The sequence below is a fragment of the Rhinolophus ferrumequinum genome, chromosome 5 (genome assembly GCF_004115265.2).
Source record: "Rhinolophus ferrumequinum isolate MPI-CBG mRhiFer1 chromosome 5, mRhiFer1_v1.p, whole genome shotgun sequence".
In the NCBI taxonomy this organism is placed as follows: domain Eukaryota; kingdom Metazoa; phylum Chordata; class Mammalia; order Chiroptera; family Rhinolophidae; genus Rhinolophus; species Rhinolophus ferrumequinum.
In genome coordinates, this window is record NC_046288.1 from 64094400 (window position 1) to 64121373 (window position 26974).

The window sequence follows — 26974 nt, forward strand, 5'->3', positions numbered from 1 at the left end:
CCCACGTTGACATAAACCTTCATTAATTTTAATGGTAATACTATAAGTAACTTTAACAATTAAACAGAATATGACACATATATAGACATTAAATAAGTCCTTCTTTCCCCCTTTTTCCTTGTTTTTGCCACTGTAAAACTTATTTTGAAATAAAACTAGCTTGTCACACATTGAAGGTGAGGACTAAGATCCTATCTATCTATCCAACATTTTCTTTCATCCACGTATTCTGCACAACATATTTAAAAACAAAACAAAACAGGAAGTTACCATAGAACTCAAGAAATTAGAACTCAGAGGAGCTTAGTGCTAATATTGCAAAAATCCTTATTTTATAGAAATTGAAACATGAAACAATACTTACGTTCTTAAGAAGAAACTACTAATGGGTTTTGGTGTCAGATCCTGGATTTAGCTTAATGATATTTGGTTGGAGGTCCTTTTGAATGTTCTTTCCTTCCCAAGCCAAAAACATAAAATACTGGTTTAAATAAGTCAAAACAAGATAAAGTGTTTAAGAAAAAATATTTTTAAAAATCTATTTTTGGACTCAGAATAACTTTAATTAATTTGTTTTTACAGAATGCATTTCAAAAGTCTCAGCTGAGTCTTAAATCTTTAGTAAGTACATCTGTATTATTATCATAGCTTAATTGAGAATAGAAAGGTTATTAAGGCTCAAATCATTATTATATCCAGAAATAATGTAAATTTTAACAGCATATCACACATTACTTAAGCTTGATTTTTTTTGTGTCTGTTTTTGTAAACATTTCAAGCTATAAACATATTTAAATTTGCAGGAAGAACATAAATTAGATAAGTGATAGAATGCGTGGTTAAAGGAACTTAAGACTGGGAAGATAGAAATAATTCTGCTTTAACCTCTGCAACTATATATTTGATTATTGGCTAACTATGAAACTCTACTCATTCATTACACAAATATTTATTTTGTCCTCACTGTATACATAGTTCTAGATCCACAGAATGATAGTAACTGCCCCCATGGGGCTTAATTATACTGTAATCAGACAACGGACAATTAGAGTTTCTTACACCACCATGTACAGAATGTTATGATATTATACATACATGAAATTATCACTTAATATGGATAAATAAAACTGCATATAGACCAAGGAGGACACCCTTGGTAAAATATTTAAGTCTCGACATGTAGGGCACTCATAAGTGATCTTCCACATGAAATTTTGTCATAGAAAGGTAAAAGCATCTCCCACAAAATTAGAACAGAATGGGTGAAGGCAAGAAGGAGAAGAGAGAAGCTCGCCATTCCCTTCTGTTTGACAGATGATTATCAAGCATATATATGCCAGGCAGTATGCCAGGCTGTGACAGTTGGAAAAGGTACATAGTATGCAAAAAGGCACGTTTTGAGTAACAGTAATGAAGGCTGAAATGGAAACCAAATCATCCGGATATATCCCAGAGAGCTCAATTCCCTCATGTTCTCATTATCTGTCGAACAACCAAGACCTTGTGGATGTACGGAGATTTCTATCCATCAAGCCAAAGAAGAGAGTCAAGTGTCTTCTTTCAGATGAGTGATCCTGGAAAGGGGAGGCTCTTCTTTAAGTGTTAAAGTCTAGGTTAGAGTAGAGAATTAGTAAGCTCTCCCTTAAAAAAAAAAAAAAAAAAATAGGTCTACTTAGAGCAAGCAAAGTAAACTCTGTGCAATACCTGAGGTTAATGGAAATCTTTTCTCTGGGAGATTAGTCTGTGTATATAGCTAGGAAACCAGCATTTGGAACCTCTAAGAATAAGGCGTTTGTAGACTGTAGCAAGACTACCAGGTTGATGGTGTCTTCGGGGATCCTCATGAGAGAGCCAGCTGGACTCCCTGGGAACATCCCAATGTTTTGTTCTTGCATGACATTTCTTGCCAAAATTTACACAATGTTTTTATTCATGACAAAGCAGACTGTGAAATATGAATATAAAATTATATCTGATGGAGGCTAATCAGTTGAAGGGCAGCATTGTTGTTATACATACTAAGAAGTCATAATTTGCTTAGAAATATGTGAAGAAAAATATTTCATGTGATATTAAAAATATATGTATTAATGATATACATTTTATTGATAAGTGTCTTTTCCATAGGGCAATAGGTTTTAACTATTTCTACCACCAACGGTGTTTTTCTAGGATTGCATACATTTGGTTTAACTAGAATGAAATCTAATTCTTACAAGTCCCCTTAATATATTATTCTCTGAATAACAGAACCATTAATCAAGTGTTCTTACTGAATGATTTCCTAGTGTTTTGCAAATTATATAGAATTCATGATTATAGGCTTTGAAAGAACTACTACGCAGAGATATATTATTACATATATAGAATTCAGAAACTCCCCCATTTGACTTTGAATTTTTTGAATCTTTATTTGAAAAACAAAAGCCTGAGAGAAAGAGAAAGGGGAAGGATTTCTATGGTTGGCTGAGAAGCTTTTTTTCCCCAGTCTTCAACTTAGAATTATTAACTTCTTAAAATGGCCATGTTTTCTAATTGCAAGTGTTCTCACTAACATTGTTCCGAGTTATAATGCTCCAGTTCTCAACTTCTACAGAATTTTATGCTTCACTTATTTAAAAAAGGAGAACTTAGAAAAGATGACATGACTCTCCCCATTTGTTGTTTCCTGTTGATAAATTTATGAGACTACATCAATAATAACTAAAGAATAATATGATATGAAATACAAATTCTTTGTCTATTTGGATGCTAATGGAATTAACAAATGCCACAGATAATTTTATAACATTAATACCAGATGAGGGATGTCAGAATTAATGCATAGGATACTTCAAAAGAGTTGAAGTTTCTAGAGATCTAGTTTACATAAAAATTACAGAGGAAATATGTTTAATATCATCAGATTTTAAATTTTATAAAAAATATTTAACTTCTTTGTATAATATCAACTAAGTATGGTGTACTGAAAACTTATTAAACTTATTAAACTATTCAAATTACCAAGTAGAAATTTTTAATTAGCATTTAAAAATGTAACATAACAATATGAATAAAATAAGAAAACAATGCATCAATAATTTGTATGAGCAAATAGTAGAATGCCCAATTATTGTGGTCTCCACTCAAATTCCATTAGATTTCTTCCCTTGACTTTCAGTTCAAAATTGCATTTGATTAGGACTGCACTGCTCTACCAGAATATGCGTGGCATAGAGGCATGTGTTTGTCTGTTTTGTTCACTCTGTATTCCTAGTATTACAACAATGCATGGAACGAAGCAGGTGCTCAGTGTACATTTATTGAATCAACTCATAATTATGTGCATAAATGTTCTCTTTCTAAATTTCTAATTAATAAGCTGCTGAGAAGTGGAAATGTACAAACTGTTTTATAATCACTGAAAACTAATATGTTCTAACTACCAATTATCCCTTTATATGGGTCCCCTTTCTATAGTATACTTAGGGAGAAAAAAGGAGGTGTATTGTTTTTAACTAGTTTCTGAGACCACCTAGCCTGAACTTATTTCTCTGTATAGTGTGTTTTCACTTGGTGTTATCAGTACAAGTTTAATTATTGAGTTAACATAGGATGCTACTAAGCTATGTGTGTGGCTATTAGAGGGAAACATATTTCAGACATAGTGAAACACAAGTACAGAAGCTTTGATAATGGTTTGTGCTTGGCATATTCTATGTCAGCAAGATAGCCATTGTGAACGAAAGTAGTGAGGAAGGTAAACAGTATTAGAGAGTGAGTGTGAAATACTATACATGTAATAGATCATGGAAGACTTTGTGGTCTTCAAGACCTTTACAATTTATTTTTGTTTTAATGAAAAATTAATAGTGAGATAAGTTATTCCATAATCCCAATACACAAAATTTTGTAAATTTTACATTGTGTTTATTATGGCTTTTTACATTAGACACTGTAAATTCCAGAGAAAGAGATCATGTCTGTTTTACTGAGAGTATCATCTTATTGAATGGGAAGAGTTATGGTTGTATGTCTCAAAGCACTCATCCAGCTAAGAAAATGATACTCAAAGAAAGAAAGTCTAATATGCTTAATGAACTGATTTTTATGTACCATGCTTGGCAATCCAAACCCAAGTACAAAACATCTAATACTACTTGAAGGATTTATATTGACTCTGGCTATATGCAGGTAGGATAGAAAGAAATGTTGAAAACTTTCCTGCTTAAGGATAAAAGTATGAAAATATCTATAGACTTTTAAACAGTAAATGTGGATTATTACAGATGAAAAAGTGAAATGCTGTGATAGAAAGGTAGAATTTTTGGCATAGGCTTTAGAGATGGCAAATTGGGTTCATGAAGTGAGTCATATAAGCAATAGGTTCAAGACAGTATTTTTTATGGGTACCCCTGAAGCTGTATATATTTCTCAGGATTGTCCATCTTTCCAACAGTACATAGCAGGTTTTGCTTTGTTTTATCAGATATAAATTGGAGTAGGATACTTAATCAGTGTCAGCTCTTTTCCAAGGGCCATGAAAGAAATCTTATCAGAAATCAAAACCTCTGAAACTCAGTACAAGAAGTGTGAACCCAGGTTTATGTATTGGCATCTGTCAGAATGATGACATGCCAAGTGCCTGGATACAATGGGCTACACTGGAAGCTACTTGTCAGATGTGGATGATGATGTTTGTAACCAAGCAAGTGATCATTTACTTGTTCAACAAAGTTGAAACACTACTGAGAGCCAAGCTCAATTCTAGGCACTAGGGATTCAAAACTACCAACATTGTTCTAAATATGATTAAATGTGATACTGACACTGTTGCTGGCTTGCTAGCTGTTACCTCTGCAGAACACAGATGTAGAGAAAAAGAAAATCCAGTCAGTTCAAATTTCCTAACATTGTGTCCCTTGTGTATGTGTGTGTTTAATATCCAGAAATATAAAACATATATGTTTACATATATATATATATATATATATATATATATATATATATGCATGTGTGTGTTTCTGTATGTATATATTATATCTATATACAGATATGGAAGCAATGCTATAGATGGATTCTTATTTGTCATAAGAGAAAAAGATACCCAACTGAAACATACTCTCTCTAAAAGTTCAGTGTCGGATGTGCTGGGGGCTGGAACTAAATGTAATTTAGGGTGCATCTTCATGGTATTTACAGTGTACCTGGTATACCTGGTGCAATTTAATTATACATGCAATTATGGAATGTATGGTTAAGTACTAAAATTCAACTAAAAAATGTTGCGCTGAATACCAAACCTCATATGCCATGGAACACAAATGAAGAAAATAAAAATTCACCTGTAATGTAAGGGCAAATGTAAACAGCAGATATTTTAACCTGAAAGTGTGTTCAACTATTCCCTAATTTTCTACCAGGTAAATTTAACCAAAGAAAAAAGCTACCACTGAGAGTCAATTTTGAGAGAATATCAAATTTATTAAAATATATAGACATTTAGGTAGTGTACCTAAATATACAGATTTGTTCCCTGACAGGGTCTGAAAGCAATGGCTGCCTGGTAGCAGCCAGTACACCAGAAGCCCAGATGTTGATTTTAATACCATTTTCCAATAAAAGGAACCGAAGCTCCATGAAGGAATATCTCAGACTAGGGCATGCTCAGGCATACACAAGATGAGCACCAAATATCTGGTAGTGTCAGAAAGTTAGGAAGTGCTGAGGGAAAAAAAAAGGAGTATGTAAGAAGGACACAGGAGTTAAGTTAAAGAGCTCTCAATGGTGAGAGTTGATATAGTTTGACCCACATATTAAAATAATAGTTAGTATTGGATTATAACCTAAAATACAAAATAAGTATTAATGGGCCAGGAGTGATGTAAATAAATGCTTAAATTAATAAATAAATGGGGGAGAATAAATAAATCTCTAGTTCAATAAAATTCCAAATAAATAATGTGGATGGACCACCCTTAGGGAAATGAAGCATAACTCCCCACTCCTTACATGTGTAATACCTATTGGATTTCTTCCAAAGAATACCATATAGAAATTGAGAAAAGAAAGAGTAACTTTATAGTGGAGAAACATAGAAACACTACCTTAGCCAGAAGATCAAGGTTATCAGCAAAGATAAGTCATGTCAGTAGTATGTAACTATGCCATGATATGATGAGAATAGCACTTCCCCTCTCTGGTGTTCCTCCCCCAAACCCATAAGCTAAGTCTAATCAAGAAAAACACATCAGGCATATCCAAATTTAGAGACATTTTTCAAAATACCTGACCAGTACTTCCCAATAACACTAAGGGCATGAATAACAATAAAAATCTGAGTAACTGTAACAACCAAGAAGAGCCCAGGAAAAATGGGACAAATCCATATAATGTGGTATCCTGAATAAAATTCTGAAGTAGAAAAAGGATATTAAGTAAAAAGAAGGAATATTAAGTATTGACTCAAGTTAATAATGTATCAGTATTAATTCATTGTGACATATGCTCCATATGAATAGAAGATATTTATAGGGGAAACTGGATGTGGGGTGTATGGAAGCTCTCTCTACTATCTTCCCAAGAAAATAAAAGAGAAAAATTCATGTATGTTAAACTTTCTGCCCTAAAAATTTGGACTTATTTTTATGAAATGAAATAAATATTTGTTACATAGAGATTTTTTTTCAGTAAGAGGAGAAAAAATACTTAGTGCTTAAACAATAGCTTAAAACTTGTATAAATAGAACAATGGGAAAATCCATCACAGATCAGAATATTATTAGAAAAGATGTGAATTATTTATATACATGTATTATAACTTTGGATTTTTTGTAAAGTGCTTTATATAAGTTGAATTGAAATCATGATACTTGTACTATATAAACTTTTCCATTTTAAGATTTTTTTAAATGGCAATTTAATCAATGATCTGCATGTAGTTACCTTATGTTGACTTAATGTAGTATTCTATGAAACAAACACCTTATAACAGAATCATGTTATAGTAAATTTCACTAAGTTTCAAACGTTAAATATATATCTATATATATGATGTTTAAAAATATGTGATGGAATTTACGTGCCATAGAATTTGTCTCCATCATCATCCATAATAAGTGTACAAGAAAAATTATAGTACAGTTTATATCCTTCTAAGCATAATTCTGTTAGTGCGCATATATTAGTACACAATTGATAAACACCAATGAATGAATTTTAACATATAATTATCAAATAAAATATCTTTTGAATGCATTAATCAGAAATGAGATTATATTTGTTACTTATTCAGCACACATATGTGAATGATTAATATTACTAAAATGAGACAAAGGTTAATCATCACTTCTATTCATTAATTTGGTAGATGTGGATACAAACACTAAGAAATCTTGTTCACGTAATGAAGTAGATTGGAATTAAAGCATCTTGTTATGATTTTTGTCACTTGATTCTTTTAAATCTTCTCATTACATGCCAAAATCATATAAAATATTTTAATAGTCCTATTTAAATTTTGTTGAAACCCCAAATTGTATATTTTATACATTTCAAGATATTTTAATACCAAGGCATTGGTACAAAGTCATTTACATTCTCATATTTTAAAAAGCATATGTAAGAAGATAAATAGTGACACTTTATCAAATGACTATTTATTACACCAGTTATACTTTAAATGAGAGGAATCTAATATCACTTAAAAGTTATTGGAAATTTATAGTTATTTTAAATATTCTATTATCAGTACAGTTTTTGATAAAATTTCTTTATCATATTACATACTTTTGATATAATTTACTTTAAAAAGTATGGTTGTAGTTTAGCTTATTAAATTTATTGAAATTTTAGTATAAAATCTGGTTGTTAAAGCCAAATTTCATTGCCAAACAACAACAAAAATTTGCCTTGCTTTTCATTAGGAAATATCTGATTTCATTATTAGTTTTAAGAAACATTTTAATATCATCTTTATGACATTTTAAACTTATAGACACAGATAATAGTACGGTGCTCACCAGATGCAAAAGGTGGGGGTAGCAGAGGGTAAAGGGGGTCAAATATGTGGTGACAGAAGGAGACTTGACTTTGAGAGGTGAACACAAAGTGCAATATATAGATGGTGTATTATAGAATTGCACACTTGAAACCTATATAATCTTATTAACCAATGTCACCTCCACAAATTTAATAAAATTTAGAAGAAAACACTTCTGAATTCTAAATCTAGGAATATATGACCATGAATTTTACATCTAGATAATAGTTCTTTTTCATGGGCGGTATATCTTGGTTTTAACGTGAGGCTTAGTTTTTAGAAATGGAAAAGATGAAAAAGCCTTTCGGATTTTATATGTTCCTTTACTAACGGAATCTTTGCTCACATTAGTATTATGACTTTAAATCATTTATTTGGCGCCTTAAGAAAAAAAGGCAATGCATCATAGTAAAATCATTTAATTGATAGATAATAGATCTTCTACGCTGTGGGGTAGGGTAGCTGTGAAAGAAAAGATGGGAATGAGATCATGTATTACTCCTCAGCCACACACTCATTCTCAGGTAAGTGTGTTTTAGGTAGAATGTAATTTGGAATTGATAATCTAGAAATTCACTGTGTTAAACAACCCATGCTCTGTGCTTCTTTAAAAGTATCTTACTCTGAGTCACATACCTTAACTGAAAGACCTACCTTGTCTTGATGAAATTAACATAGCTGAAACATCTGAGCTTGTATAAATGTGGAGGAAATATGGAGAGGACAATGATGAGAAAGTGACAGGAATTCACGGTAACTAATGAGACATTTTTGCACATACCATAAAAGTGCCTATATATAAAATAATTAGTGATGTTTAATACATTTACATGTTTATCATTTATTTAGAAACTCTCTTTTATAAAATTACTGTGTGATTCTTGCCTTTTTTTCTATTCAGTTGCCTGTCTTATTGATTTATAAGTACTTTATATATTTTGTATTCGAGGCATTTGAGAGATGAAAATTTTGGAAATACCTTGTACTACAATTGGTGGCTTCTCATTTCATCTCTTAAGAAAGGAAAATCTCTCTTCCCATGTTTTCCATTTACATAAAGCCAGAGAAGATATTCTACTTTTTATCTTTAAACTTATTAAGCTTTTGACATAAGGACACAAATAAGACAATTGACTCTTTGATATGCAGTTTTCATATAATTGTCTTCCAGTCTTTTATTTAGTTTTTCAGGTCTATTAGGCAGAATTTCATTTCTTCTATAGCTAAAATTTGCAAAACATTTAGCATTCAAGAGAGGGACATTGGATATGTTCTAACAGCTTGAGTTTATATTAATGAAAATATTCCCAAATGTAAGACAAACTTACAAATCATTTTGTTTTTATTGAAGTAGTGTTCTTTTTCCATGACAGAAAAAATGTATATTAAGTATCCAGCCACAGTTTGCAATAGTTCTTTGCACTTCAAATTTTCCATGACACATAAAAAGGAATGTTTAAAATTAAGTTGAATTTATTGAAAAGGGGTCAATGAGTCATATCAAATGTATACATTTTTCACTTAAATATTCTATGCATGGTCACTTAAATTATTCTCTCTTCCTCCAATACATTCATAATCATGACTGAAATTTAATTCCAATAAATGAATTGGTTTGTCATTGTTGAGTAAATATGCACTATAACTGCAGATCCAAAAATATATCTAGCTAATCACAATATTTACCACTGCCAATGAGATTAAAATATTACATTATTATTATCATGCAGTTGAGAATTATCCTTAAGAAGAGGCACATTCTTAAAATAAATGAGGAAAATTACAAATCTGGCACTAGCCTAAATTGAATGAATTCTTGATGTGACAATGTAAAAATTCCTTTCTAATTAAAATTTTACTTTCAGTTTAGTTCAATTAAGATCTGTCCTCATAAAAATATTAGATTATTATCACTCCTTAGCAAGAAGATTACAATTCTGTCCTTCAGATGAACCAGTAGTAGTAGTAGAACTTTCTTAAAGTCATATGACAGAACATATTATTAGCAATATAATACAGAGCTAAAGAAAAAATGTGTTCTTTACTTAGAAATTTATGAATTTGGTTTTAAGGAACAATGGGAGGATCAATCCTCCCATTGACAGCAATCAGCAATCAAGGCTCAACTACCATAGGAAGGCACACACAACCCATACAAGGGATGCAACCTGGAGCACCTGGCTCAGGTGACCAGGGAGACTGCCCCACTGGGCCCCACAGGACACCTACTACATAAGGCTACTTGACTAAGACTGGGAGACATAGCAGCTCTACCTAATACATGGAAACAAACACAGGGAGGCAGACAAAATGAGGAGACAAAACAGCATGTTCTAAAAGAAAGATAAGAACAAAGTTCCACAAAAAGAACTAAACAAAATGAAACTCATTATTTGTAGATAACATGATACTATACAGAGGGAACCCCAAAGATTCCATAAAAAATCTATTAGAATTGATAAATGAATTCAGTAAAATAGCAGGATAAAAATTAATATGCAGAAATTAGTTGCAGTTCCATATATCAATAATGAATTATCAGAAAGGGAAATTAAGAAGAGAATCCAATTTACAACTGCATCAAAAAAATAAAATATCTAGAGATAAATTTAACCAAGGTAAAAACAAACAAACAAACAAACAAATAAAAAAAAAAAACTTTGTTCAGAAAATTGTAAGACATTGAAGAAATAAATTGAAGAAGATATAAATAAATGGAAGCATGTACTCTGCTCATGGATAAGAAGAATTAACACCATTAAAATGTCCAATTACCCAAAGCAATCTGTAGATTCAGTGCAATATCTATTAAAATACCAATGGCTTTCTTTTTTCACAGTAGAACAAATAATCCTAAAATTTATACAGAATCATAAAAGACCCCTAATAGCCACAGCAGTCTTGAGAAAGAAGAATGAAATTGCAGGTATTACTCTACCTGATATCAAACTATATCACAAGGCTATAGTAATCAAAATAACATGGAACTGCCATAAAAAACAGACTCACAGATCAATGGAACAGAACAGAAAGACCAGAAGTAAACCCATGCCTATATGGTCAATTACTCTATGACAAAGGAGTAAAAAATATACAGTGGAGTAAACACAGTCTATTCAATAAATGGTGTTAGGAAAACTAGACAGATACATGTAAAAATACGAAACTAGAACACTTTTTCACACCAAGAATAAACTCAAAATGGATTAAAGACTTAACTGTAAGACCCGAAACCATAAATCTCCTGGAAGAAAACAGGCAGTAAACTCTCTGATATTGCCTTAGTAATATTTTCTCTGATATGTCACCTTGGGCAGGGGGAAAAAAAAAACGAATGTGACTACCTCAAACTAAAAAGTTTTTGCACAGCAAAGGAAACCATTGACAAGATGTAAAGAAATCCTAATGAATGGGAGAAGATATTAACCAATGATATATTCAATAAGGGGTTAATGTAAAATTTGTAAAGAACTCATGTAACTTAATACCCGAAAAACTAACAATCCAATTAAAAATTGGTGGAGGACCTAAATAGACATTTCTCCAAAGAGAATATACATATGACCAATAGACATATGAAAAGATGTTCAACATCACTAATCATCATAGAAATGCAAATTAAAACCACAGTGTGATATTACTGTACACCTATCAGAAGACTATCATAAATAAATCACCAAGCAACAAGTGTTAGAAAGGTTATGGTGGAAAGGAAACCTTCATGCACTGTTGGTGGGATTGTAAATTGGTGCAGCCACTCTGGAAAACAGTATGGAGTTTCCTCAAAAAATTAAAATAGAACTACCAATGCCCCAGAAATTTCACTGCTGGGTATTTATCTGAAGAAAACCAACACACTAATTCAAAAAATATATGCACCCCTATATTCGGTATAGCATTATTTACAATAGCCAAGATATACAGGCAACCTAAGTTCCCATCAATAGATGACTGGATAAAGAGGTGGCATATATATATATATATATATATATATATATATATATATATATATATATATATATACACACACACACACACACACACACACACACATGTAATATCCTTTTATATATATATGGATATTACTCAGCCATAAAATATAATTTAATGTTATCATTTGTGACAGCATGGTTGGACCTGGAAGATATTATGCTAAGTGAAATAAATGAGACAGAGATGGACAGCTACCATATAATCTCACTTATGTGTGAAATCTAAAGAACAAAATAAATGAAGAAATGAAACAGAAACAGATTCGTAGATGCAGGGAACAAAGTGATGATTGCCAGATGGAAGGGGAGTTGTGGGGCAGGGTGAAAAAGGTGACAAGAATAAGAAGTAAAGATTAGTAATTATGAAATAGTCATGAGGATGTAAAGTAAAGCATAGGGAATATAATCAATAACATGTATAGTGCCAAGTGGATACTAGACTAGTCAAGAGGATTGCTTCATAAATTATATAACTCTATCAGCCCTATACTATACACTTGAAAGTAACATAACATATTTTATATTATTAATTTTATATTAATGTCAACTGTAATAAAAAATAAAAAGGAAAGAAGGTGAAGTGGAATAAGAGGTTCAAATTTCCAGGTATAAAACAATTCATGAGGATGTAGAGTACAGCATAGGGAATATAATCAATAATATTGTGATAGAATTGTATGGGGTCAGATGGTTGCTGGACTTATGGTGATCACTTCTTTAGGTTGATAATTGTTGAATAACTATGACATACATCTGAAACTAATATAATATTGAATGTTACCTATATTTTAAGAAAAATCTTTGAAAGAAGAAACTAAATGGAAACAAGCAATCTACCACATGCAGAGTTCAAAACATTGGTTATAAGGATGCTCAATGATCTCAGCGAGAACTTCAACAAAAAGATAGGAAATATAAAAATGATGATAGAAAACATAAAAGAAGAACCAGTCAGAAATAAAGAATACAACAACTGAAGTGAAGCATACATTAGAGGTAATCAACACTAGATTAGATGAAGCAGAGGATCAAATCAGCAATTTGGAGGATAAGGTAAAAGAAAACATCTAACAGAACAACAACAATAAACAAACAAACAAACAAATAAATAAAAGAACCCCCCCAAAATAAATAAATAAATAAATAGGTAAATCAATAAATAAAGCTCATTTAAGTGGCTTCTGGGACAACATTAAGAGTACCAACATTCATATCATAAGAGTACTAGAAGGAGAAGTGCGAGAACTAGGATTTGAAACCTATTTGAAGAAATAATGATAGGAAACTTCCTTAACCTGATGAAGGAAACAGACATACAAGCCCAGGAGACAAAGTGATTCTCAAACAAGATAAACCCAAAGAAGCCCACAGCTAGCACATCATAATTGAAATGCCAAAGGTTAACGACAAAGAGAATCTTAGAAGCAGCAAGAGAAAAGCAGTTAGTTACCTACAAGGGAGCTCCCATAAGATTATCAGCTGTTTTCTCAACAGAAACTTTGCAGGACAGAAGGTATTGACCCGGAGTATTCACAGTGATGAAAAAGCAAGACCCTACAACCAAAATCACTCTATCAGAAAAGCTGTCATTTAGAATTGAAGGAAAATAAATAAGCTTGTCAGACAAGGAAAAGCTAAAGGAGTTCATCACCCTCAAAATCATTATTACAAGAAATATTAAAGGGACTTCTTTAAGTAAAAGAAGGGGAAAATATCAAAAATATGAATAATAAAATGTCAATAAGTACATATCTACCAACAATTAGTTTAAATGTAAATCAGGAGGCTCAATGGATAAAAAAGCAAGACCCTTACACATATATACTATCTACAAGAGACTAATTTCAGATCAAAAGACACACAGAGATTGAAAGTAAAAGGATGGAAAAAGATAATTCACGAAAATAGAAACAAACAAACAAAATGTTGATGTAGCAATACTTACACTGGACAAAATAGACTTTAAAACAAAGGCTATAACAAGAGAAAAAGAAGGAACCAGTATTTCCATGTCTGGGTATTTATCCAAAGAAACCCAGAACACTAATTTGAAAAGACATATATCCATATGTTCACTGAAGCAGTATTTAAAATAGCCAAGATCTGGAAGCAACCTAATTGTTCTTCAATAGATAAATGGATAAAGAAGTCATATATATATATATATAGTGGAACATTACTCAGCCATAGAAAAGAATTAAATCTTGACATCTACAACAACATGGATGGACCTAGAGGGTATGATGCTGACTGAAGTAAATCAGACATAGAAAGACAGATAACATATGATTTCACTAATATGTAGAATGTAAAAAATAAGTGAACAAACAAAACAAACAAACTCATAGGTATAGAGAACATTTTGATGGTTGCCAGATAGGAGAGGGATTTGGGAGATGGATAAAAGGGGGGAAAGGATTAAGAAGTACAAGTTGATAGTTACAAAATAGCATGGGGATGTAAAATACAGTATAGGGAGTACAGCCAATAATATTGTAATAACTATGTATGGTATCAGATGGATACTAAATTTATCGGAGTGACCACTTTGTAAGTTATACAAAATTCTAATCACTATGCTGTACACCTGTGACTAATATAATATCGTATGTCAAATGTTAAGTGCTAAGTTAAATCCCGTGGATGGCATTTGACTGATTATCATTCTAGTGAGCATACATTAAAATGCAAGACTGATTTATAACATATGGAAGAATAAGGAAAGTTCCACCAATCATCTAGATACTCAGGCTTTAGACTTCTGGATGAATCCTGATATTAAGTTCAATTGTATTGAATTGTAGGGACACATCTTCAGTAGACTTCAATTCAAAACTGCATTTACGATGCACCCCTTTGACCCACAGCTTCCATTTTCTGCAGTACATTGTAGTTCTCATTAACACTTGGTAACTGGAATGCTACTGTTATCAGTTCATTAAGTGAAAAACATTTTTTTTCAAGTTTTGTTTTATCCTTTAAAATTGAATTATGTGAAAAAACTGTGATGACCAATATTAATATTTTTGTTAAACCGTTGAAATAGCAACATAAATCCTTGAGGAGGCATAGTTGTTTGTATGTAGAATTATAGGATACTGAGTATGAGAGGATCTTTGAATCTATTTATTTTTTACTAGTTATTGTTTACTTTTAACCCTCCTTTTGTAAATAATAAAAAGTAAATAATAAGTGCCCCAAATATGCAGTTCTTCTCATTTTTCATTCTTTCCTTCTTTGTTGGATGGTTTAATTCGTTTTTAATCCATAATTTATTTTAAAACATAGCACCATATTCATACTTTAACAAATAGCATGTTATGTGTGAATTTTGTCTCAAATAATAATTTTTAATTTATTTAAAGTACGCATCCCAATACTCTTTTTTCATAAAACAAAACAGCAGTTTATTTTCTACCAGGGGTTTTCCACTTTGAGCATATACTAGTCATAATTAATGTGAGATTATTTTCATTAGTCTGAGAAGAGACCTAAATTTGTCAGATGGCTTAGTGAGAAAAAGAACTGAGCGATCACCCTGAATGTCTACAAATGAATCGTATCTGTTGCATGGTAGCATCACAGTCCTCTACTCCACCTGAGATTCCTGCAGACTTTGAGGCTCTCATATTGACACATCAGTCACAAAGTCTTCAGAAATTTTCTTGGTTTTTACGATGTCAGTCCACTTCCGAAATGACTTCCTACACCACACCTCTCAAGTCCAGATCCTTTTCACACTGTAACAAACCATGCCATTAGAGGAGGCCTGTAAAGGGACATCATTATCAGAAAAAAAAGAGCAAAAGAGCATGCATGCCACTGTGACCATCATCCTAATGTTAGAGGTGTTTTCCAAAAAGGGCTCCTCGGATGTTTTATTTCCCATCTCTTGACATCTTGTGGTATGCTTTCCAAAGGCCCTTGTTTCTTAGCACGTGGATTTCTCTGTCCAGCAGCATCCTGAAGACAGATCTGACATGTCAGCGGGGAATAAAGTTAGGATGTTTAAGATTTTTGATTGGAGGTTTTCACTGGGTGTCACCATTTAACAGATAAGAAAATTCAAGTTAGAATTTAATAGCATGCATCACTGAATCTGGCAGCTAAAGAAAGGGCTAGAGTGATCTCGATTCCAACTACAGCCACCTCAGCAGTCACAGATGCGTAGTATCATTGGCAGATTCCACATCACTGTCCCCAGTCAGCCCCCTGCCTATCTCTCTCTGTCTTTCTCTTAATATATTCCCTATGTAGTGTTAACTCATCTCTCATCAGTCTCTGAACACTGAGATGGATATTTATGGAGCAATTACTATGAGTCTGGTACTATACTTGACACTGGATAAACAGCCTTATTAGAAACAGAAAAAAAGAAAAAAAATCCTAGCTTTCATGGAACATTTCAATAGGTGAGATACAGATAACTTAAAACAAAGTCAATACAGTAGCTCACCGCTCCTTACCCATGGGGGATACGTTCCAACCCCCTCAGTAGATGCCTGAAACCACAAATAGAACTCTATCTATACCGTGTTTTTCCTATACATACATACATACATGCATACCTATGGTAACGTTTATAAATTAGGCACAGAAATAGAGTACCAACAATAATAATAAAACAGAGCAATCACAATAAAGATTGTAATAAAAGTTATGTAAATATGGTCGCTCTCAAAGTATCTTATTGTACTGTACTCACCTTTCCACTTAAAGGAAGCACTTTACAGCTTCTCTTTGCGCTATCCCAATTCCAGTGTCACTACTCTTGCACTTGGGGGCCATTATTAAGTCAAATAAGGGTTACTTGACCACAAGCACTGCGTCACTGCGGACAGTCAATCTGGTAACTATGATGGCTACTTAGTGATTAACTGGTGGGGAGTGTCTACAGCTTAGATACACTGGGCAAATGGATGACTCACAGAGCGGAATGGCTCGAGAGTTCATTACCCTACTCAGAACAGCACACTTAAAAATGTATGGGTTGCCGATTTCTGGAATTTTCCATTTAATATTTAGGAATGCGGTTGACCACAAGTAGTAAACCACACACAGAATGTGAAACCTCAGATAAGGAGGGACTACTGTAAAGTACATAGTCTATTAGAAAGTGATAATTATTATGGAAAAACACTTAATTAGGGAAGGGGAAAGTTAGTGTTGATGATAGACAGGGTCATTTGCAATTGTAAATATAATACATATGAAAGGGTGGAATTTGAAAAAAAGACTTAAAGGAGGTGAGGGAGCAAGTCGTGTAAGTATTTGAAGAAGAGCAGTCTACACCAGGTGTTGACAAAACAAGGACTGAAGGCCACATATAGCACAACTGCCAGCATCACCCCAACCAGCCTATTTTGTAAATGGTAAACACAGTTGCACCTCTGGCTGATTTTAGGGGCAGAGTCCCTAACAAATACCGTGTGGCCCTCACAGCCAGAAAAAATATTGTCTAGCATTTTACAGAAAAGTGTGCGGACTCCTGGTCTAAGGAATGAAGAGTTGAGTTAGGAGCCGCAAGGCAGAAATATGCTTGGTGTGTTCCCCATGCATCAGAAAGGCATATTTGAGCTGGAGCAGAGGGAAAAAAGAAGAGAAATAGACAGCCAAGTCAGAGTAGTAGAGGTGGCTTTCTTACAGATTAGTATCAAAATTGATATTGCTACTCAGAAAAGCCATATATTACGTTGGTGCAAAAGTAAGTGTGTTTTTTGGAATTATTTTTCACATTTTCAACCATAATTACTTTTGCACCAGCCTAATATTTTCTACTTGATTTCACTATGTCCTTTTAAAAGTACTGGTCATTTATGTGCCAGCACCATCTAGGTTAATACATATATCCAAATATTTATTGAAAAACTATTAACTACTGTATTATAAGTAATCTAATGTATGCTAGTCTCTCTCTCTCTCTCTCTCTCTCTCTCTCTATATATATATATATATATATATATATATATATATATATATATATATATATATTTATTTATTTGTTTATTTACCTGATCTCCAAACCACAGTTTAGGTTGGTTTTTAATCTCCCTTTTTACATTTCAGGCAGTTGAGCATCAGAAAATTTAATAATTTTATGTGAATTCACACACAGCGTAAGAGGCAAATTAAGGAGTTAAGTCAAAATATCAGTAACTTTATTTACAAGTGCTAACAAAATTATTTATATACATTAAGTTAACAGCTACATAAGCATGCATCTCAAAATTTTCAGTCTAGAGGACAACTATCATTAATGGCTTTTACTGTGTCAACTCACTAACGCTAACATAATAGTATTAAAATAAAACACCATCTTAATTTAATTACACGGAAACTTAATTTGCAAAGCAGCTGCATATGTATAATTTCATTTGATTCTCAAAAATATGGTTTTGGTTATTAATTGTGATTTTTCAATAATCTTAAATAATTAGACAGGTGACATATTTTACTTTGAAATTCCCTCCGCCTCACCTTTCTCTCAGTACTATGTCCTAGGAAATTGACTATGACTCCTTCTATAGCTAATTGAAGAAACAAGTAAGACATCTTTTCCACACTACCGATATATGTGTTATTTTGCATATTTAAAATATCAGTTCTGTTTTTGTGTTGAAGATAGTTATGCCATAATCTCCAGAAGTTGTCAACTGTAAATAGGAAAATAATTTATTTTGGTAATCTCTTGTCACTTTATCTGTGTAGGCAATGACCACTGAGACCAGGCATTGACATTCAGATAAATGAATGTCAAGATGGTGACCTTTTAAATTGAATGTTTAGATTCCTTTGGAATTTGGGGTTTTGTAATATTTATGCTTCTGTATAGGTGTATGGAGTTGTTTTATTGAATATATGTGACTAATACAGCAATAGTATTGATTTATTTGGGAGGTTATCATTACCAAAAGAAAGAATTCAACTCACTTAAAATTTTTGATTTCTAAAATACAAAAAAATAAATCAAACCTATAAGCATAATTCAACAGCAACAAAACAATATGTCTATGAGTGTACACACACACAAATATCTTATGAGATCTGTATCATTGAAAATATATTTCTGTAATAATATTAACCATAACGTAAAATTTGAAAATAATTTTGATAACAACAAGAAATGATAATTAATTTGAGAAGAGTTTTCCTTGTGCAATGTAAATAATTGATTTTTTTCTGTTAGGATCCTCTATATTTTAATTTACATGGTTTTAAGTAGAGCAAGGAATGATGCTATTTACTAATCAATTTTCTGATTTGATTTTGTAAGCTCTGTATTTAAAAATTAAATCTATTTTTCCCTGTTATCTGAGTCTTACTGACAATTCTCAAACATGTCTCAGATTTCTATAGAGGAGAGCTTACATCTTAACTTATCTATTCTTTCTTCTTCCTTTTATGTATCTTTCCATCTTACACACACACACACACACACACACACACACACACAGAGTAATCCTAGAATTAAGTTATTGTGTCTGTCCTTTCAAATTTTTCCTTCATTCCTTGAGTTTAGGTTTAACACAGGACTTACTAAATATATGAGTGAAATCTAGTCTGTAGAATGGTACAGAAATATATAATTTTGCAAAATTCAGTAGTTCCAGATTTGACACTAAATTCGTAAGTGCCTGGTATGAAGATAGACCTACTACTAGGTTTTGGTTGAGAATTGTGTTTTCTATAACATATTTCAAGAAAATGACACAGTATATCATGTGAATAAAAATATGCATGTTCATATAAATTTGGAGTACATTGGGTTTAAAACACTTAAAAAATTTTCTTTTAATTAGAGGAGTTCTCAGAAAAAACATTTCATAAAGCATACTGATTTGCTATATACATCCATCAAGGCTTTATTTATCTGCAGAAAATCTTTGGAGGCTGATGCTCAATACTGAACACACCTTAGGAAAAACACAATTCCACCAACTATAAAAATAAATCCTAAGGCTGCCTGACTTAATTTTTGCACCATTACACCATTACACCATTGCACCATTACATGAAAATCCAGTTAATAACATAATTTGCATACCACAAAGATTTTCGATTCTTATGTAACTATTCATTTATTGTATTTTAGAGATGTCTTACAATATTCCTAAATATTTTTCTATTTAATTACTATGTAAACTATGAGAATTGCAAAGAATCATAAAATAAATAAAATGATAATTTGAAAATTTTTACTTTAATAATATGTAAGCAAAATCCCAAAATTTTCTTAAAATTGACTAACATTTTGTATTTTATGACATTTTATAGTTTACAACACATTACAGCACATATTTTTATATCTCAAAATAATTCTTTATAATTATATTCAGTTAGCAGATGAAAAAGCTGAGGCTCAGAGAGTAAATTAGTTTTACTTTGACATTTTACAGACATCTGTTAGTATTTATAAGTTAAAAACTTTTCCTTTCTTACTCTTCTTCTTTCAAAGTACACAAACTATATCAGAATTCCTTCAGCTACAAATGAGAAAATCAAGCCAAGGTATTTTAACAAAAAGAAGATTTAATCTCAGGTAACTGAGAAGTAGATACGGCTTCAGGCATTTGATACAACAGAAAAAAAAATCTAATTATGTAGCAGCAGGTTCTGCAGAGAAACAGAACCAACAAGATGTGTGGGGACCGAGGGAAGAGTTGCAGTCCAAGTCCAAAAGGAGTCTGTTAGCAGAATTTCTTCTTGCTCAGGTGAGGTCAGTTTTTGTTCTAAGGCCTTCAACTTATTGAGTAGACCGGCCCACCCACATTGTAGAAAGTAATCTGATTTACTCAAAGTCCACCGATTTAAATGTTACCATTCAATAATAATAATAATAATAATAATAATAATAATAATAATAATAATGTTTCACCAAATATCTGGGCAACATAGCCCAACCAAGTTGACACATAATATTAATTAAATGATGATCTTGCTTTTCTTAGTCTCCTTGCCTTTCTCTCTTTCTCTAGATATAGATATCTATATATCTGTATATAGAGATATATCTAGATATAGATATAAATGTCTAGTTATGGATAGATATCTATATATCTGTATAGATATGTATCTGTAGATATATCTATATATCTATATTATATCTATTTCTTTATAGCTCTATATTTATATCTATGTGTATCTATATAGAGATATAGAGATATCTATATATATATACCGGGGGTACCAAAAAAATGTATACAAGTGGACACTTTTGTCAACGTTGCTCAAGCAGTAGTTCTCCGTAATCAGAAGTGTCTGGACGCTGATGGTAACCACTTTGAGCACCTCTTGTAATTGCAGAAGTCAAATGTGACTTGTATTCATCTTTTGTTATCAGTATATATTGAGTATTACAATTTTAATCGTTTTTCCCTTTCTTAAAATGTGTGTATATATTTTTGGCAGCCTCTGTATATAATCAAATCATATCTTTCATCTCCGTCATCTCCATCTCCATATCTCTTTCTCTCCCAGTTGGTACTGGAATTCCAGTGTCTCCCCGTAAGTTGAAGACTTATAAAGAAATGAGTGAATTTGTTTTCTGGTTGCTCTAGCAAATGTCCTCAGAATCTTTGGAGTAAATTAGTCCATTCCATCTAATAAATAACTTTGGCTATAAGGATGCAAAGCTCAATGATGCTGGGTGTACAGCAGATCTCTAATAGAAACACTGGAATCTCTTGCTTGAACAAATGAGGTACACAACAGAAAGCCTAAGTTATATCATTTCTGTTTTATTAGTCATGTAACTTTTCATTTAAAATAAACCCTTTTGTGAAAATGTTAATAAAATATATGTTTTAGTTAAAGTAATACACATTAAATTATGAAAAGTGTAATGATCTTACTAAAATATTCTCATTTAGATAGAGTAGATTGAAGAGTGGTTTCAATAATAGGCTGGGGTTAAGATTCCCCAGCTATTCCTTTTTGCCACAGTGACTACAACCTGCCTTCAAAACAGCAGATAGACATATTTAAAGTGAATTGAAAAGACAATATTTTTGTTGTACGAGCAAAAATTTAAATTGAAAGTATGTGTCTCAATGTTTGAAAGTATGTGTGTGAACACTTTGATATTAATGGATTTTTATGATCATTCAGCATGCTTTAAAACTTCTTTCTTTAAAGAAAAAACACTTAATATGAAATTAATTTTGGTGTGCTACGCATGCCCTGAGATAAATTGGAAATAAACATATATTAAGAGAAAACTGAATATTGCTAATTTGTGCCAGTAAAAGTTAATTTTTGGTTAGAAAATGATCTGATATTCTTAGGTGGAACATAGTATTTATTTCCTGATGCACGGAGACATAAACATTCAATGATATAAGTAGTTCCTAAACTTGTTAGACGTATTTTTAATCTTTAACATTAATGCTTAATTCTGCTTGACACCCACCCTTTGTACCTTTTATTCACAAGCGTTTAGAATAGCTTCTTTAAATGGAATGCCAAATTCTCCTATTTATCTCTATTCTTTTTTTCAAATGGTTTTATTCTAAATGGCAGAGTATGATTCATAGACTTAGATGCTATTTTGTTGCTTATCTGTTATGTAAAACAATATATGACAAGAAGTCAGCTTCACACTTCCAATGTTAGAATAGACCAATAATATGCGGTAGTGAATTGTCGCTATGTAGATAAAATTCACATATCCCTCTTAATAGATCTTAACATCTCTCATCGAACTTATACTAACATTCTTCAAATTTCAGAGTTAATATGGCAATATGAGCATCTCTATGTCTAAAAGAAAAAGGAAATTGTTCGAGTGCCATATAATTCCTGTTTAATGTTTTGAAAGGCCTTTAATATAAATGGTGTATAATTATCTCTGAATCTGCTTAAGCTGCTCATATACCTTTAGACCACTTCTTTGCAGGGGTATGCATGGAGTACCATGTAATTTGACTGTTGTGTGATAGACCTTTAGGCTGAATTATAGATTTAAAATTACAATTCATTCTATGATGGGTGAAGCAACTAATAAAAGAGTGAATCCATAGTGACCATTTAAAATGGAATTCAAGAAAAAAAACAACTCTCCTAGCTTCATAAAAACTTGTGAGGCATTGCTATTGAATAACGTAAGCAGAATGCAGCCATATAAATCTTCTTAATTTACATCTAGGGTTTCATTATGCATATTTGATAGCACTCTGCAGAACTTTAATTTACAGACTTTGGAAACTTTACCAATCCCAAAAGAAGTGCTAAACATGCCTGTTGGAACATTTAACGGAAGTAAGTCAATGGAGATTTCCTTAATGAGTGCAGAATTATCAGTTATTTGCATTCCTTGTAGATTTAAAGCAATCGGGCCTATTAACAAGATGATGGCAAATGCTTTTTGAATGTAAGTATTTCTCAAACTAGTCACTGTCATGTACAACCCAGAGTATAAAGTTTCAAGTATGCATTGAAATTAAGTTACCATTTATTCACCTTATCTAAATAGGTGATCTAATACTGAATGGTATTTTCCAGCCAATGAATCAACTGGAAAGAACCACCTGATTTTAACTAGAGACTAGATCTTGAGTTTAAATATTATCACTTATCATGTAAATAATTGATTAGCATGTACACAATAAAATGGTAACAATCCTATAAAAGTGTTTTCAGTAAATCAAACCATTCAAATCTTTGATGACTAATTATAACTATTTTTCATCCTTTCAGGAAGCTTCTGGTTCAAGAAATTTGGCACTGTGTGCATTACACTTTTATAACACACAAGTGTTAGCTGTTTGTTCTTTTCTCAACACTAACTAAATTATGATTCACAAGTGGGAGAGGAGTAGGTTGATGATGTAAAATTGTAAAACTGACATTTGTTGAAAGAGAAACATTTATCTGTGAATATTTTGCCTTGGCTTCATTTTCCTTCTAACGGCCTAAATAATCTGCCTACCCATGTGTATAGTGGAATGATGAGTTTAATCTTAGGCCACACATAATTGGGTAATTGATTTCCATTATGAGGCATATAATACAGTTGCCACAGAAAAATAGCACTGCTAAGTAAACCATTAAAATTAGGATGCATCAGACGTCACCATGCTCTATAGGGAATTAGCCAGGGTTCTGGACCCTGCCAAACATGTAATAAAGTTTTAATTCCATTATGCGGATGCATTTTTCTTTTCTTTCATAGTGTGTATAAAATATGAGCCTCTTGAAGCTGAGGCATTGCTGTGTCCTTTCTATAGAACATTGTCTTCATGAAAAGGACAACGGTCAGCGTCACATTTGGCTGTACTCTCCTGAAGAGACTCTAACAGACTCAGTTCACCCTTTTTTTCAAGTAAGCAAAGGAGATAAATAGTTCATCCATGGCATTTGAAATGCGGGTTCATGTTTGGAGTGAGGCTGTCCAACTTCTGACTCTAAGTCATGTTTTCATAATTCATAAAATAGAGTGAAATACTGCAAACTATCTAGGGCAACCACTAATAAAAGTAAAATAAAATAAAATAAAACAAAATAAAATGAAATAGGGTAAATATAATATTGCATAAATTTAAGAACAAGTGTAAGGAGTGAGGTAATCAATGCAGTTATTAGTACTGACTCACATCATCACAGTTGGGTTTTGTCAAGTGTTCATGTCCCTGTGTCTGGTGTATTGGACAGTTTGTACACTTTGAAACCAGATGACTTGGATTTCAGCTCAATAGTATACATATACCTCAATAACTTCCATTCCCTAAGTATGTAAAAAATCTGCTACCATCATCTGTTACCATCATATAAAATTATTATAAATATTAAAAGGCTATGTGTAAAATATATTTGATGTGAATGTTGCAAGAGCTGTTAACATAATTTTATTGAATTATATTTTTCTTTCACTGATAATATTGTCATGTTGCTTTGGCTCCATTTTAAATTCTAAAATTCTGGCTAGACTCTTTCAGATGAAAAACTCCTTGGTAACTCAGTATCAAGATCTGTGAATCTGACCTAATTACAAATGGTACTTCCTAGAATAAAAGGTGCCTTCACGGAGTAAGCTTTTGGAAATAAGAAAATAAGACTGAAGGCTTGACTCTACACACTAAATTAACATATAATGGAAAAGAATAGATATGGATGAAGACCAGTTTGTATTGTAAATGACCATGTTACTATATACTGTGTTTTCCCGAAAACAAATCCTGAACAATCATGATGATGTCCTCTGAACATAGGGTTACCCGGCAGGAATTCATGCCCGTTGTTCTCAGGAATATTCTTCACTTTCCCATTCCCAAATCCTGAGAAAAGTTGGTCGGGAAATCGGGAAAAATCGGCTCCTTGAACCCAGGTGATTGGTAGTATCGGCCGTCACTTTGTAGAAACAATTCATCGTGGAGAACAGAAAAGAGTTATATCTCTGGATTAGGAAACGGGAAAGCAAAAAAAAAAATCCTGAGAATGGGTGGGAATTCCCGTCTGGAAACCCTACTTGAACATAAGCCCTAATGCGTCTTTTGGAGCAAACCTTAATAGAAACCAGGTCTTATTTTTGGGGAAACATGGTATTACAGTACATACATGTAGCACGTGTCTAAATAGAATGGTATTTAAATATATAATTATGCAATCATGTGCATGAAAGGGTCATTGTGGATGTCAGTGCTCAGCAAATAAAGAATATGAGATTCATCTATATATGGAATGGCACCACTCATCTGAAGATTCCCACAGGGAGATAGTTTCCCTCCAGGTTAATTTGACTCTCATCTTCCTGGTAGGGGAATCCCAATTATGGAGAACACTTGATGTTGCTTATGTGTCATATAACTGAAGCAATTTGCTCTATTTCCATGTTCACTAAGAAAAATGCCAAGTATAATTTGGCTCCCCATAAAGCCTGATTAAGAGTGAGAGATTGACAGTGAAGCTGATCTGATTCTAAGAATTATATTTATCCTTGTAAAACAATGAATTGACATTGTGACATGTATCCTTTTGTCATAAGCTTTGCTATTATGAATTAGAATTCTTCAATTTGATTACTTTGGGGAGACATAATATCAAGTTTCTGTTCCTTAAAGATGGAGGGTTAAAACTACACTTGGCGAATTCACACAGATAAAAGCTACCTAGTGAGTATCTCTTTGGGCCACCTGCCAGTTTCCTCCTGGTAATGTGTCTGTCATAATAATGTTTCACAATATTCTCCAAGCCATAACAACATATTACTTGTCCTGTTTTGGGAGTATTAATTGAATTCATTGCAATCCTTCTAATAAAACCCTTCTAATAAATCTTTCATATCAAAGACACTAATTGGGTTAAAAACTAACTCCTACTAGCTGGACGGTTTAGAGCGAAGTATTTAGCTGTTCTTTGCCTCAGTTTCTTCACCTCTGTAATGGATAATAACAGTACAGTACTCTTGGGTTTTGAGAGCATTAATTGACTGAATCTTAGAACAAGGCCTGCCATGCAGTAAACTTTAACAAGCTTTTGTTAATGTAATTAACTACCCTTGGACCATTTTCTACACATAAAATAGAGTTGCAAATTCTGTCATTACAATGCCATTTAAATCAGTTCTTGCTTCTTGAAGTTTATCCCTACTGCCTTGATTTCATTTTTTCAAATCACATGTAAACTATTTTAATACTTTCCACAATTCTCAGCCTGACTAAATGGTTTTTCCATTCTGATGCCACATTTCCTCTATGGTTATCTTCTTAAGACATGCATCTGATGGTTACACTCCCTCTCCTCATATTTAACAGTCACTGAGTATCGCTTATTGAGTGAATTTCTAAACTCTGCAGTAAGACATTGTAGGCCATCCACAATCTGTTCCTAATCTCACTCTTCAGCCTCATTTCACATTATGTCCTTCAAAATCGCTGCAATCTAATTACACTCTTCTTCTGGTCCCCAAATGCGGCAACCAAGTTTTCAGGTGGGAATAATTGCTGTGCTGTTTTAAAGAGCCGGCATG